Source organism: Neovison vison, chromosome 3 (assembly GCF_020171115.1).
Source record: "Neovison vison isolate M4711 chromosome 3, ASM_NN_V1, whole genome shotgun sequence".
Classification (NCBI taxonomy): Eukaryota; Metazoa; Chordata; class Mammalia; order Carnivora; family Mustelidae; genus Neogale; species Neogale vison.
The window spans coordinates 176,959,435-176,976,553 of NC_058093.1; the positions used below are offsets into that span (position 1 = coordinate 176,959,435).

General features: G+C 36.7%; 1 protein-coding gene across 3 annotated transcripts in view; it reads right to left on the minus strand.

Annotated features, from left to right (window-relative positions):
• Positions 1-17,119, minus strand: part of DLGAP1 (DLG associated protein 1) — an 881,241-nt gene that overhangs the window by 576,646 nt on the left and 287,476 nt on the right. For 2 of the 3 annotated variants that reach the window (XM_044243349.1, XM_044243347.1), the window contains exon 3: positions 2,081-2,199. The gene's annotated coding sequence lies outside the window, so the exon portion shown is untranslated. The remainder of the gene's footprint in view (positions 1-2,080; positions 2,200-17,119) is intronic. The other variant, XM_044243348.1, reaches the window with a different exon arrangement.

Below are 17,119 nucleotides of genomic sequence, written 5' to 3' on the forward strand. Positions count from 1 at the left end.
AGCAAAGCACAGGCATGATCAGAGCTTTGATTTTGGAAGATTTTAGAACCTAATGAGACCACAGAGAGGCAAGTGCATTGTTCAGGTGAGAAGACAAAGTAACTTATCTTTGATGACTCACCGAAGTGTCAGCCTCAAATAGTCACTGGGGCTGTTCACTCAGTTTGCCTTCTGGGCTCAGGATGTGGTTCTCAGAGATCTCTCTCCACTACCACAGGGCCCTCTTGATCCTGTAGTCTGACACTGTCTACCCTCGGTTATTTCTGCCTTGCCATCTGCCACTACTTCCCTCATTCCCCTGCCTGAAGTCTCTCTGCTGCTCTTTCTCCTCTTCTCCCACATTTCTTCTCCTTCACTAGGGATTTGCATGCAAATGCACACATTGATTTAAATGTTTGCTGCTGGTTATCTGTAGAGCTACTTAGAGAGCTCATACATGGCACTCCTCCTCTGAACACAGGATCTATGAGGTCACAACAGAACTGCAGCCTTCACCTGATTTTCCTTAAATCTGTCAAAACCCCCTTGATTCACTTTCATGTGTTAAATCTATTTCACAAGCTGACTATCCTTGTACCATGATGCTCAGACATGCATAATTTAAGTGACCCCTTTCACACAAGTGATGACACTGCTAACTGGGTGGTTTCCAAACAGAGAAGACGATAATTGTTTTTCTGTGTATCAGACACCTTCTCGTACATGAAACCATCAACGGTGCATAGTAAGGACAGATAAAATGAAATGCTATTGTCTTTAGCTATTCCAACATTTGGGTCATACTTCAAATTTCTATACGTAATGTCTCAAATGTACCTGTTGACCAAGACGTATGTCTCACTTTGAATATAGACAATTTATGATGAAGAAATTAGTTCTGAAACAGAGTTCCTTCTGGTTCCATGACACTTGGAGGTAACTTTTCAGTGTCTTTAAAACAAAACATTTTCTTCCCGGAGATAGTTCATTGAGGAGGAAAATGTGATTTATTTTAGGATTTAAAATAAAGTAAAAGAATGTATATGAGATGCCTCTGGTTCCCTGCATCACGCCCCTTGGTCTACCTTTGGTTTCAGCCACATCTGCACAGACAGACCGTTCTGTACCAACTTGGGTTCTCTTCACCTTTCTAGTGTCCAGCTCCAAGTGACCACTGAGTGTCTTCCAGCCCCATGCAGGGCCAGAACAGCCCAGCATTGCTGGGGGAAATCACTGCCCCTGTGGGGCAATCCAACAGGAGAAAGCCAGTAGATAAACCTCTTGCCACATGTCCTACAGGCAGAAATTCTGGGAAGTCTCCCACTCTCCTCTAGATCCCAGGGAATCGCGTTCCTATAGTCCACACCGAGGACTTGTCTACTCCCCCCTTATTTTGCACGTGACTTCTTCCTCAGTTCATGCTCCCTGACCTCTGACTCCCACCCTTGGGATGAGCTTCCCAGTTAAAAACCACACCCAAATCATTGTCTCAAGCAAGCGACCCCAAGAAAGATGACAGCTTATTCATATATTGAGCAATATTAACCCCCTTCTGATCAGACACCCCATATGTGGGGTTTCAGACTTGGACATCATTAAGACCCTCCATTTTTCCCTTCTCAAAACTCCATAATGATAGGAAAGGAGTGGAGATCACAGCATTGCATTTCCTCTGCCTATCTTAAAGCATGTAGATCTTGCTGAACACATTCTCCAGATAAGTTCAAACCTGTACAACACACAAAAAAATTTAAAGCTGACGCAGTGCCATCCACTTTCATAATTCTATGCTTACCGTAAAGGACACTGTTTTGGTCCACAGTCAGGAAAATGGCATTTGCCTCATCTGCCATTCTAGGCTAATAGCAAGAATTAAGATTAAGCATATAAAATGCATCTCATCCACATTCTGTAACAAGCAACTAGGGAGTTAAAACTCACAGACTAAACTCAGCAGCCTCTTAATATGACTGGAATTACAAGCCAGAAATATTTATACTTGAATATACCATGCTATAAAAAAAAGAAATTGTTTTGCATAACATAGCTGGAAAAGAAGCTGTAGGGTTGTGTTATATAAGGAGAAATGACACAATTTTACCTTTGATTATCAATTTTCCATTTTTCTTGCTTTTAAGGCAGGAAAAGATCCAAACCTTGCAGCCTTTTTTTCTTTTTTTTAAACTGGGTGTCACTCTTGGTATGTGATGCTCAGCTGTTCTGAAACATAACAAAACATAATAATTAGATGTAAAAACTAGCCTGAAACAAAAAGATACTTAAGATCTCTTAGGAACTACTCTGACAAACATTAAATTCAGTGATGTGAGAAGGGAGTTCCAAAGAAAATTTACATGAATGTGTTCTTGCATATGTTACATTTTATATTTTTATGCTTTCCAGAAAATAAAACCTACCACAAGAAAAGTAATGTCATCACAATAAATAGGTTTGATATTCTACATATACTTTTGTAATAGTAATGATTTTATCTTCTTTAAAAATCAATAAAACTCATGCAATGGTGTTTTGATTTTGTAGTATACACTCCACACACAAGACAGTATTCATTTCCTGTGATTCATTCTTTTATCATCACTGCAACTAAGCAGCTGTAAATAAAGGGCTGAAAGGTATCATTCTTCACAGGGTGGTTCTTCTACCATCACAGGAGGACAAAAATCAGGGCACAGTCTTCCCAAGCACACTACCAGAGGCTTGCTGATGTTCAAAACAAACCATAACCCCTCATTATTGATGCTTTCTGAAGAAAGTGACAACATGGAATTGTAACTAGGCCCAGAGTCATGGGAGGTAACTTTTCCAATCCTACCACATGTTTTTTGCTGAGCTGTGATTTTTCTCTTCTGAGAGTTCACATGGAAAGGGACTTGTGTCACACACAAAAATTATCTGGTGTTGGAAAGTGTAGGTATCAGCAGAATTCTGCTTAAGCAATATCATTTTGTGGCCCTAGGTAGCATATTAAAAGAGCATCGATAGGGAATGAGAAAAACAGTAGATCTAAGTATTAAGCAGAGTTAGAGTGACATTCAGAATTAAGGACACTGGTGTGAGTAATTTTTCTTACCTCCTAATTATTTTTAGGAATTACAGTGCCTGAATGAATATGGAATTCATTTCACAGAAGAGGAATTGGAGGCCCAAAGAGATGATGTGTTTTGCCCACTTTTATTCAGCTAATAGGCACAAAGGCAGAATGACATTCCAGAATCCCTGCCTTGAGTTCAACCCCTTTAGAAACCCATAACACTGTATTTGTTTCCAAAAAGGACACCTGGCATTCAAAAAGATCAGGGCTAATAAAATTCTCTGCAGAACTTGTTTGAGCAATATTTTCAGTCTGGCAAAGTTGATAGGTTAAGAATAAGATGCTATGGGTGGTAAAATGGAAGAACTACAATAACACAACAATATCATGCATTTTCATAGCACATAAAACATGTTGGGGATATTACATTTATATATATATTTCTTTATCCACATTACAAAAGACAAAAATGAAACTCTATTATCAAGAGCTTTTAGGTATGAGCCCTGGTTTATATATGATTGTTTTATTAAATATTTTTTTAATATTCTGGTAAACTGAATGAATTCTGATTTTTTCCCCTACATGTATGAGAAGTAGATTACTTAAAGAAATATCAAAAAACTGTTGATTTTTAAAACAGAGAACTATTTATTTGTTCATATTATTTATTGAGAATCTATTTTGTGTTGGACATTGTTCTTTAATTTTCTACAGAAACAAAATGAAAAGATTATGGAATTTCTCACAAACACACCCAGCTATACAATAAGCAATAAGTTTTATTACAATTGCAATGTTTTATAAGTTAGATAATCTTAATGTAAACAAATATTGAAACACTGGGAGGTGTTTCAAATATCATCTAGTCTAGGGGTTCCCAAGTATGGTTGATCATCACAATTGTCTGGAAAGCTGCTGGAAAATATAAATTATAGAATGTCATGCAAGATCAATTAAATCAGAATATTCATTAGTAGAGTCAGGGTAATCTGCATTTTGAACAGGGTCCCCAGTTCATTCTGCTGATCAAGTTTGTTTTATAAACATACTGATTCTGGCTCATCTTCTTATTTATACGGATAAGGAACTTGAGACCAGGGAATGAGTTGCCCAAGGCATTTACTCTTTGGTTGCAGAACTGAAGTTAGAATGCAGAATTTCTGGATTCTCTAGTATTTTATTTTATTTTTATTTTCTTGCTTTCCTTTGCTCCAAGGGTTTTTTTTTTTCCTTTTCTTTTTCTTCGTCCTTTTTCCTATCACCAAGTAACCAATATTTAGTCCCTACATCTAAGAACAAGAGTGAAAGTAAACACAAAGAAACAAAATCAACAAAAAGCCAAAACGGGAATTCGAACTTAAACTGTTTGATTCAACGGTGTGCTTTCCGAGGTTCCAATGGGTGCTACATTCATCTGCTCATGGAGTGTCTACTCAGCCCCTTTCTCTGCATTCCCCAACTTCCAAAGACGTCCTCCGTCCTCGTCACTTGTTAGTGAGTCCTGATCCCTGGCCATTGTTGCTTGGAAAGGGAGGGGGACCTCACCTAGGGTAAGCTTCTGATCTGGGACTAGGAGACTACAGTCTCATTTAGGTGAAAGACCTATGTCTGGAGCATGGTCACCTTGTCCCTTATAGGCAGAGGGAGCACATACTGGTAATCTGTGGAAAAGTAAAGTGAAAAAGACACTTATGGAAAGTGGAGTGAGAGCTCTCCAAACTCATCTGCTTCCTGCTCTTGCTGCTTTATTTTTTCTTGTGACTTTCATGAGCTCATATAGACTTATGACACATTCTACTTGGTATTTTTCAAGTCATTTAGTTTTAATTTTTTAGCTCACACTAGCTCAAGTGGTTTGCTTCTATGACTCTGCAGCCAGAGTCCTAACTAATCCATCTCCTATCATTCTTGTCATGTAAGTTATTTTATAAGCCCGTCACTTTAGTTACACTCTTTTAAGAGGTTCATTTGAAAAAATATTGGCTGAGAGTGTGGAGAAAGGGAGATAGAGACTGTAAATGCATCACATTTTATGGAATACTGATATTTTCATAAAGTACATGTTTTACAGTGTGATATATAAGGGAGAAAGGTCCAAATCAGAGAGCTCTCTCTTAATCTCAGCTCTTCCTTTTATAGAACTTCTGGCTTGTGAAAATTACCTAGCCTCTTTGTGTTTCAATTTTCTCATTCTAAAATGGAGGCAAGGAAACCTTAATCAGGGTTATTATGAGGAATAAATGAGACCATTTGTGTATTCACTCACTCACTCACGTCCCAAAGATTTTTTTTGAGCATTTATCATATGTCAAGCACTATGTTTGGTGCTTAGAATAATGAACATTTCATTTCAGTGAAGGTGAGTAAGTGTAAAATAAACAATAACCATGCTGAAGATATAAAGCATAGAGTATCTTAGAACATGAAACATGATACTGATGTAAGAAAGATAAGAAAAATTGATCAAGTTAAGGGGTATTGAGAGGACACGGATTGGAAGCCATTAGGAGGTGAGGGGACCTCACTAAGAAAGTATATGTAACCAAACACGTGGAAGATATGAGGGAGTAAGTCATGTGCAAGAGGAAGGTGTTCCAAGCAGACAGAACCATCAAGGTTAAGGCGAGAAGGTGGGAGTGTGTGAGATTGATCTTGGAATTCTGAGGTCAGTGGGGATGGAGTGAAAGAAGAGAGGGGGGATTAGTAGAAGAGAAAAAGTGCAGTGGAGAGTGCTGTGGGGAGGTGGAGGGAGGGATGGATCAAGGGTGGCTCTGCTTCTTGGCTTTCATTCTATGTGAAATGGGGGCCACTATAGGAGTTTGAACTCAGAATGACACATGTTCTAACAGGTTCATTCTGGCCGTGGGTTGGAAACAGACCACAGGGGAGGTATGGATAGAGGCAGGAGGAAAGCTTGTAGAGAGAGACCATGTTGGCTCAAACTCAGGAGGAGCTGGTGAGGAGTGCTCAGTCAGATTCATGCTAGGCTTATTTTGAAGTGAGAGCAACAGGATCTCCTGACTTACTGCATGGAGAGAAGAGGGAGAGAAGGAAGGCCCCCAGGCTCCAGCCAAAGCAACTGGAGGAGTACCTTCACCATCATTTGTGATGAGAAGGGCCGTGGCTACAAAAAGGATTTTGGGGAAAGAGGATGAACTTACTTTGGCCATATTGATTCTGAAAGGTCAATGCCCAGTGGGCTTGCCATGCAGGTAGTTGGTCAGGCAGTACTGGAATATGGAAGAGAAGTGTGGCTGGAGTTTGTCTTAAAAGCTTCTAGAAGACTTTCTGGTCTAGCATAGATGATGGCTGATATTCTTATTGCCATCTACCATAGTGATTATGAATGGGTTAAACAAAATAGTATACAGAAAGCAGAATGCCTGGTACATAACAGGAACTCAACATACTATAATTCCCTTCTGTCTCCCACCTTTATTCCCAAATATTTAGTTCTCTATTGGCTATAGCATTGAGACTATTTTTCTGTGAAAAAAGTCAATTTTCCACAAGACATAATAAAAATTATATTTTATATTTTGGCACTCCTTTTAAAAATATAGCAAAAATAATCTTATAATAAAATATTAATAACATTACTCAATAAGTCATGAAGTGGAACTTTCAGTTAGCAAAGTAAATCTTGATTTGGGCATGAGCTAAAAGATCTAAAGAAAAAAATGAAAACAGGACTGAAATAATCTAAGGACTTATAAGTCCTTCAAGGTCTCCCAAATCTCTCTGGAGTTTTGACAGTGATTAACAGTTTTTCAGGATAGAGAAGATGCAGAAATGTGGAAAAGGTGATTATTCAAACTGCAGGCCCTAGCATACATCTGAGGAAGCCCATGTGGCACATCTGGGGACCTCTGAAAATTCTGGAAAGAATTCTCTAAAGTCTAAAAGCATATCTTTAAAGTAGGTTTCCTAATTTATAAATGTATCCTCATTTTTTTAAATTTTTAAATATTTTATTTATTTATTTGACAGAAAGTGAGAGAGGGAGAGGACACGAGGCAGAGGCAGAAGCAGATTCCCTGCCGAGCAGAGATACTGAAGTGGGGCTCAATCCCAGGACCCTGGGATCATGACCAAAGGCAGACACTTAACCAGCTGAGCCACCCAGTTGCCTCTATAAATGTGTCTTCAGTTGAACAGTTTTAACCTAGAAACCATCAGAGTGTGAACCTTTTTATGGATATTGTTAAGGACTAAGGAGGTGAAGTGGCATGCCTGAGGCCACAGCTAGCTAATAACAAGGCCAGGACTAGACCTAGAACCACTAAATCTAAGTATAGCTGTCTTTCCACTCAGTTTCTCTTCTCTTTGTTTTGTTTTACTCAATTACCTCTTGTACCTAATAAGTAGTATTGTTTCTGTGAAGTCTCATGTCTTATCTTAACATTTTACTGAAATGTTATAATCCATAAAACGTTGTGTTTGTTTGAAGATGAAGTTAAACTATCTATCTGCCTCCTGGGCTCCTCCTTCCTACAGATGATGAAGAAAGAATTTCAGAACAAGGTCTGAATTTATTCTGACTTTCTATATGTCTGAGACAGTGTGAGTGCACATAAAAAAGGAGGACTAGCCATTTTCCACTTTTACAAATTATGTTGCTAAGTGATTTGTCATTTGTGTATTTAAAAAAAAAAACAACTATACAAAACTTCAAGGCAGGGCTGGATGCATGAGTCTGCAACCTGGGCAACTGCCCAGGAGCCCATGCTCAGCATAGCCCCTTGCTTTAATTCTTTTATAATTTGAACCAGTGTTTTTGTGGGTTAAGTCCAATGGGGTAGTGGAACATGTGAGTGAGAAGAGGTATCTGTATCACACGCATACCCCAGCCATCGCTTATGGCCTCATCTGCATATAATGTGCATATAATGGTGAATTCTGGTAGACCCACAATTCCGGGGAGTTCAGTGAGATTTGGTATGAGTGAGGTTAAGTATGCTCTGTCTATGGCTAAGCGGGAAAGCTGACAAACCCAAGAGGCCATGCTTTCCATGGAAGCAGAATTTGCTTTGAACTTCACAAGAAGGCAATTTAACTCTAAGAAACATGGATGACAACTGATGGGGTTCAAGGACGGCCACTCCAAAATATGCCACTTTGGCATATTATCTTGAATTAAAGTTACTTGGGAAAAAGCCAGTACTAGAAGGACTCTCTGAAGCTCTTCTGTCCCCTGAAAGCAGGAAGTAAATCCTCCATGTGAATGATACCTGTCCCGTACAGGAGGTAAAGAGATGACCTTAACATCAGAGACGGGGAATTCAGAGAAGGCTATATCGCAAAGCCCTGTTATTTCTTCACTAATTTACTACTCAAAGCCCGAACTTTTTTGGGTCAATTTTTCACAAACTTATTGTTTGTCTAAAACATATAAAAGCTGCCTGGTTTTGTTTCTTCTTTGAGGCTCATATTTTTATAGGCTCTTATTTGTATGAAATTAAACTTGTTTTTCTCCTGCTATTCTGTCTTATGTTGATTTAATTATTAGACCAAAGACCCTAGAATAGAAAGAAGAAAAAATTTTCCTCCCCAACACAAGAAATCCTATCAGATACTTTATTTTTTGCATTTCCCCCTTTGAATTACCAGGTTGCTGATGGTGAAAATAAAGACATAAAAAGAGAAAGAAAGTGAAAGCCATAGTTCTTTTTGCTGTAGTCCTTCCTTAGTCATCAATGAGCCAGAGGGAGAGTGCGTTGGTACACTGTGCATATATTAAGAAGTGAAATAAAAATGATAGAGAAGGTTTGTGTGGTGTTGCTGCTGTTTTGGTAAGAATAACATGATCTATGACATAAATTCTATAATTGTGGCAATTCTACATTTAAGTTAAATATTACTATAATTGTGTTATATAATATAAAGATGAACAGTAAAATGAATGCTAATAATTTAAACTTTTTTTCTTTTTTTGGAACTATATTAAATAGTAAATAAAAACCACTATGATCAGTTGAGAGAGAGATGTCAGAAAAAGAGTAGTTTTATACTTTAGTACATTTAACAACTCTTCTGTCCTGCTTTCTGAACAAGAGGCCTGCATTTTCATTTTGCTCTGAGCCCTGCTAATTCTGTAGTCATTAACATTCACCCTGTGTTGTAATTAACTAGCACACACTTTAGAAACAGCTTCAAGCATTATTTATTTATGGTTTAAGTATAATACATAGGATTTTTGGAAATGGACAATCTACTTTTGAAAATCTTAGTATAATTACAAACTAAATTAATCTAGTCTCTGTTCTCATCAAATCTCCTAATGTCTTCTTCCTTCCTTCCCAAATGACTCCTTGGACATCTGACCAAAGTTCCTAATTTGAGCTAACCTACCTCAGAAGTCCTTCAATTTTTGATTTAATTTCTAATTTAATTTAATTTTAATCTTCCATTTGAAATTCCACTAACTTCAAGGTCAAATCTGCAGTTGATGAAGAGAGAAAAGTCGGAGAAAAAAGTAATATACTTTAAAGTATGAGTAATAAAACCAACTGACACTTTTGGGGGATATTTAGATTTTAAAGAAGCACTTAGTTCAGTCTAAATGACCTTAGTGTGTAAGAAACAATGCTTCTAAAGAGGAAACTTCCATTCCTCTCTGGTAAGAGGGCCATTAGACCTCAGTGTACTTGAAAGAAAGGGTTATGTTCTATTTCTCAACAACCACACATGATTTTTTTAAATGAGCTAACTTATGGTCTTATGTACCAAGATATTCCCAATTAAAAAAGACTTTGCAATCGTGAGCTATATAGGCTTATTTCATGTCTCTTTATAGCTCACCAAAAAGAAATGAACTTTGAAACATGTAGTAGAGACAGCCTTCCTTTCATTGTCTTTGTGAATTTGACCTCTGTTTTCCCAATTCTGTCTTATATTAGTCTGCCTGTGGTGACTTTGCAGTTTCAGGAATTTAGCTAAAATACTCCGTGCAGAAATTTTAAGGCATTACCTCCCGCCCTGCCCCAACACACATCAACTCACTTTTCTACAGACAAGATGATTTTGGGCTTCCAGATGAACAGAAGGTGGGTAGTGACTCATTGAAATATCACAGCTGTTGCCCTGGTACAAAAAGATTGACAATCTATTTACAACTTTGAGACCACTATATAGAAATATCTTCTAATTCATGTGGCAGGAGACTAAAAGACCTGTTCTCTTGGGCATATCTTTTTGGTTAAAAGGAAGACTCATTGTCAGAGAATAAACTAGAGACCACGTTATTTTTTGTCAATGACTAAAGTGGGGACTTTCAACATCTTGCATCTGTATAGCCTTTCTTTCCAATAATCTCAAAGCTCTAATATGTTTTTAAGTAATTTTCTTAAAAAAAATTACAGTAGAGGTGTGCCTGGGTGACTGAGTCAGTTAAGCATCAGACTCTTGATCTCAGCTCAAGTCTTGATCTCTGGGCCATGAGTTCAAACCCCTCCTTGGGCATGGAGCCTACTTTATGGAAAAAAAAAAAAGAATCAAGGTAGACTATCCTAACCTATTTGGTTCTAGTGAATTCACACTGCGTTCTCTTCACTCATTGGGCTGAGAGTCTTCCACATCTCTTTCAGTTCCAGCCCTAAGTCCCCCGGATGGACTTAACGAAACACAGTTAACAGTGGCCACATTCATTGAGTGCTTACTGTATGCCATCATTGTTCTAAGATTGTTTCACTTAAAATTCTCAATAACTCTATGAGGTAGATGATATTATCATCACCATTTTACAGACGACAAGAATGAGATGCAGAGATGTTAAGAGATGGACCAAATTATGATAACTGGTCAGTAGGGGGCGCCATGACATAGCCCGCAGTCTGTCTCAGCCCTATACTCTCCAGCTTGCTCATCTCTTCATGGTTGTTTAAAGTCAAAAACACAGATTTATTTTTCATGAATTCATTTCCCTCACCTATCTAATTCATTTATATCAGCTAGCTCTAAGGCTTCCAAAGCTTACCACGTCCTAGGAACTTGAAATAAGTTGCTTCATTTAGATATTATCATTATCCCCTTTACAGATGCCAAAATTGAGACACAAAGAGATTTAAATTACTTGGCTAGAATCTCAGAAAATTTTGGATCCAGAATTTAAGTCTAGTTCTTTTTATCATTATGTTACATTTCACTCTTCTGTGTCAGATCTCATTTTGCTCATTCCTAAAAGTAAATTTTCTATGCCAAAGAATAGAAAAGCATTATGATGATGATGATGATGATGATAATGATGATGTTGGTGATGAGTTCAACAGTGGAGCCAAATTTCAGTAGCCAGAGATCAGAGTCTTAGTTCCAAGCTGATATGCCAGTTGGCAACAGTGGTTCCATGGCCACAAACTGTAACTTTGTTTCCAGCCATCCCCTTCCTAACTGCATGCTGCTAAACGTGAATCCATGAATTACTCACATTTAAATATGGATTGCATTTCATCATTCATCAAATTTCATTGCTTCATTTCATAGATAAAAAGTACAGAGAGTTTTGGTAGACTACCTGAGATCACACAGAAAATCAATAGTAAAACTAGGACAGTAATTTAGATTTCCTTACACTAAATCTGAGGTCTTCATCCCATTAACAATGACTACCTATAATGGCTACTTTTTTCAGTGTCTTAAAAAACGTGTTCAGGGATGCGTAGGTGGCTCAGTTGGTTAGGTGTCTGCCTTCAGCTCAGGTCATGATCCCGGAGTCCCAGAAGCAAGTCCTACATCAGGCTTCTTGCTTGGCGGGGAGCCTGCTTCTCCCTCTTCCCCTCCCTCTACCTGCTGCTCCCCTTGCTTGTGCTCCCTCTTTGTCAAATAAATAAAATCTTAAAAAAAATAGTGTTCATACTTTCAACAGATATTGGGTGGCTACTGTATCCCAGACATTACTCTAGGTTGCTAGGGAAAACGCAGTAAACAAAAAAATTGCTACCTTCGTGGAGCTTTACAAGCCGGCACTGTGATGGTAAAATGTCCTGAAGTTTTAAATGAGAAAACTGTCATATGAATTTAAGTTATTTTAAATTTAATCACTAGTAAAAAATTGGCTATTTAAGAATCATTGGCTTAAAATATGGATGATCCAAAACTATAATGCCTCATAGAGAGAAGAGAATGTTTTCCCCTCAATTTAAACTTCTTTAAGCAAATTCCATAACGTTTGAAAAACTGTCTTTTACACTGTGACACTTAAAAATCATTCTCTATAGCTAAGAATTAAAACTATAATTAAATGAATATTCTGAAATCCCCAAACCCTGGTTAAATTTTCTGAAATTGATCTTTTTCCAGTCTTTCTTTAAATGATGCATACCATAGTCTGTGTCAACTTATCCAGTGGCAGAGAAATAACAATAATAAAATGTAAGTTTGTCTCTAAATCAATATACATATGCATCCTCTTGTCAATAATTATTATAATGAAGTAATGAAATTGAGCTCTTGGTCACAAAGGCTGGCTGCATTGGCTTTTAGTCTGAATGGAAAGAGTCACCCTAAAGCTATTTCATAATGGAAAACACAGAGCAGTGCAGTTCAAAGTACTATACTAAGCCTATTCTTCAATTATAATATTTTTCAATACACACCATTATCTGCAATAACCAGCATTTTAAAAAATACTTAAAAATGCTTTGAGCTGATAACAAACTATGCTTTAGTGTCGTCCAAGATATTAAATGCTTCATTCTGACTCTCTCACTTAATAAGTATGTCAAGTAGATGTAGATGATATCATGTCTCCTGAAGACTTTGCTTAATGAAAATCCAGCTATAGGAAGACCTAACAACCCAAAATATGATTTACCATTACACATTTATAACCATCTTTGCTCATATATGTATTTAAATGCTGAACTGCTAAAGATGCATCTGCTAATATGTATATATCCACCATTCATAACTTCTGAGAGGAAAATACATAAGAACTCACACTCAGAAAATATTCTGAATGACAAGTGTTGGACAAAAATCTAAAGGGTTAATAATTAGGTGAACTACTACTTTTACTATTCATACCTACATTCTTCATGGTGTCTTTATTTTTCTTTAAGGTTTTATTTATTTATTTGAGAGAGAGAGAAAGAGAGAGCTCAAGTTAGGGGAAGGGCAGAGGCAGAGGGAGAAGCAGACTCCAAGCTGAGATGGAGCCTAAATGGGCTCAATCCCAGGACCCTGGGATAATGACTTAAGTGGAAGTGTTAGTTAACGCAGAGGCTTAACTGACTGAGCCACACAGAAACCCCTCTCATGGTGCCCTTACAAGACCCAGTGAAGAAAACATGTTTCCCCTGGGAAGGTTAGCTAACCTACATGAAAGTATGCCATGAACAGTACAGAACAACCCAAATAATGCCATTTGTGGTAACTTAATTTCTTTGGTTTCTTCTCTGGTTACTTCAGTAGAACTAAATTGTGCTCATCCTCCCCATAGGGAATGCCATCACAATAATGTCTGCTAAAATCCAGCGCAATAATGCTAGTTGTCATGATAATTAAGTGAGACAGTCTATTCCAGAAAATCAATGAACAGTAACACAGGAGGGACCCTCTGTTATTTCCTTCATGCCCATCATGGATGGGAATTACATAGGGCCATCCCTAGAAAATGCTGTGAAGGACACTCATTTGGTTTTCAGCACCTTGTGCCTTTCCCCCTTTCCCTCGCACTTATTTTCCATTTTTATATCTTTTTTCAGATATTGTTATTCAATTTCCCTTCATTAAAACTCTAACACTTGGCAGTACGTGGCCCAGCCCAGAAAGTCTCTTTGTCCCTGCAGATCCTCCACTTCTCCCTCCCTGGGAGGCATGTAAAGGCTTGCCTATTCAAATCCATTCAGCTCTCTTAGGCAGTGCCAGCAGGGCCCAGTGAAAAAGCCTAGTGGCATTAGGTAAACCTAGCCAACCAAAATAACAGTGGACAGGCAGTGAAAAATAAACTGCCATCGGAATCATGGCCCACAAAAGTAGCTATTCTAAATCTGTGACTGCCTAGAAGAATGAAAAAATTTAAACACGACCCTGGGTCTCCTAACTTAACAGACAAAATGTCCAGGATACAATAAGAGATCACTAGCCATACCAAAAAATCAAGAAAAATCTCAACTTAAATGAGAAAGATAATCAACTGATGTTCGCATTGAGATGGTTCCAATATCTGACAAGGATTTTTAACAGTCACAATATAGCTGTTTCAACAATCAATTACAAAATCTTTCGGAATATAAGAAAAAATAGAACATTTCAGCAAAGAACTGGAAGTTATAAAAAGAACCAAATGGAAAATGTAGAACTGAAAAATATAACAACAGAAATGATGATGATGATAATAACATAAATAAAAACAACGAATTTGGTGATAAATTCAAAAAAAGAGTGAAGAGGACAGAGCACAGATCCATTGAATCCACCCAGTCTGAACAGGGAGAAAATAGGGTATTTTTAAAATGAACAGAAACTTCAGATGCTTGTAGGACAATAACAAAAAATACATTTTTTATCACTGGAGTCTCTGAATGAGATGAGAAAAATAGTTGCTGAACACTTCTCAGATTTGGTAAAACAGACACAACCACAGATCAAAGGAACTGAGAAATCTCCTAACAGATACAAGCCATAGAAATACACACCTATCCACCTTATAACCGAACTTCTGAAAATGAAAGAGAAAGAAAATATTTGAAGGCAATGAGAGAGAAATAAGCATTTCAAAGTATTTAAACACCAACTTGAAGAATAACAACAAATTTCTCATTTGAAACCACAGAGTCCAGAAAGAAGTGGCAAAGCATTTTTTTGCAAATGATGAAGGAAAAGAAATGTCAACTGCAAATTCTGTCTGTATTAAAAAAAAAACTGTCTTTTAGGAAAGAAGAGGAAATAAAGGCATTCTTGTACAAAGAAAAATTAAAAGAATTTGCCACTAGCAAACCTATCCTTAAAGGCTGTCTCAAGAAAGATCTTCAAACATAAAGGAAATTAAAAAGAAAAATCATAGCACATAAGGAAAGAAGGAATAAGGAAAAGAACAGATACCCAGATATATACAATCCTTTTACTTATGAGTTTCATAAGTTAATCTGATGATTGAGAAAGAAATAGAATAGCAATGTGATACTTAAGAAAATGATATCATAAAGTGTGGAAGGTAAAGGACTTAAAACATAAGTGAGGTTTCCATACTTTAAGTGGTAAAATGTTGGTACCAGCAAACTGTGATAAGTCACATATATATTGTAATACTTACAGCAACCACTATGAAAACTATGCAAACAGGTATACTCCAAATCACTATAGAGAAAATACTTTCCAATCATATATCTGATAAGGGATTGATATCCAGAAAAAAGAAAGAATGCCTAGAAATGAACAGTAACAAAATCAAATGACCCAATTAAAAAATGGGCAAAATATTCAAATACACATTTTTCCAAAGAATATATACAAATGGCCAAACACACATGAAAAGATGATCAGAATCACTAATCATTAGGGAAATGCAAAACAAAGCCACAATGAGATATAATTTCATATACATTAGGTTTCCCATTATAAAACAAATAAAATAGAAAATAATGTGTCCATGATGAGGTGGAAGGGCTGGAATTATTGTGCATTGTTGGTAGGGCTCAACAACAAAAACAAACAATCCAATTAGGAAGAGGCAGAGGCACTGAATAGACATTTTTCCAAAGAAGACATACAAATAGTCAACAGGTACATAAAAAGATGTTCAACATCACTAAGCATTAGGGAAATGCAAATCAAAACCACAATGAGATATCATCTCACACCTGTTAGAATGGCAACCATCAAAAATACGAGATAACGTATTGTTGAGTATTGGGAAAAAAAGGAGCCCTTGTGCACTGTTGGTGGGAATGTAAATTGGCACAGCCACTATGGAAAACAGTATGGAAGCTCCTCAAAAAGTTAGTCATGGAATGTCTATGTGATCCACTAATCCTAGTTCTTGCTGTATATCCAAAGGAAATGAAAATAGGATCTCAGGAAGGTATCTTTGAGATATCCTAGGTTTATTGCAGCACTATTCACAATGCACAAACAATTCTGTTTATTCACAATAAACAAAAAAATGAAAATAACCTAAGTTTTCATCAATGACTAAATGATTAAATGGTATGTATGTGTATTCACAAACATAGAAATACAAACACAACAGAATATGTGTGGCTACAAGAAGTAAGAAAATCCTACTTCTAACAACATGGATGGAACTTAAGGGCTATGTAAAATAAGTCAGAAAGTGAAAGACAAATACTATTTGATATCACTCATAGGTGGAATCTAAAAAAGCCTAACTTATAAAAAACTTATATATTACCAAGGGCCAGGGATGAAAGGGATGGGGAAATGTTGGTACAAGAATATAAAATTACAGTTATAAGATGAATAAAATGTAAAATATTATAGTTAACAAAACTATATGGTATGTTTGAAAGTTGCTGAAAGAGTAGATTTTAAATGTTCTCACCAAAAAAAAAAAAAAAAAAAAAAGAGTGGTAATTATGTGATGTGATGGAGATGTTAGCTAACACTACAGTGGTAATCATTTTGCAATATATAAGCATCAAATCAACTTGATGTACTTCTTAAATTTATACAATATTACATATCAATTTTATCTCAACAAATCTAGAAAAAAATACAAAAAATACAATAAATAATATAAAATGACAGAGCTACTATGAAAAATAGCATGGTGCTTCCTCAACAACTAAATATAAAATTACCATATGATCTAGCAATTCCATTTCTGGTGTATAACCAAAGTATTTGGAAGCAGGGACTCAAAGAGATATTTGTACACCCATGTTCATAGCAGCATTATTCACAATAGCCAAAAGGGGGGGACAACTCAAATGCTCACTGACCGATTAATGAATAAACAAAACATAGTATTTATACAATGGAATATTATTCAACCTTTGAATTTTGATACATGCCATAAGATGGGTGAACCTGGATGACATTAATGCTAATGAAATAAGCTGGATACAAAATGACAAATATTGCAAGATTCCACTTAAATGAAGTTCCTAGAATAAACAAATCCATACA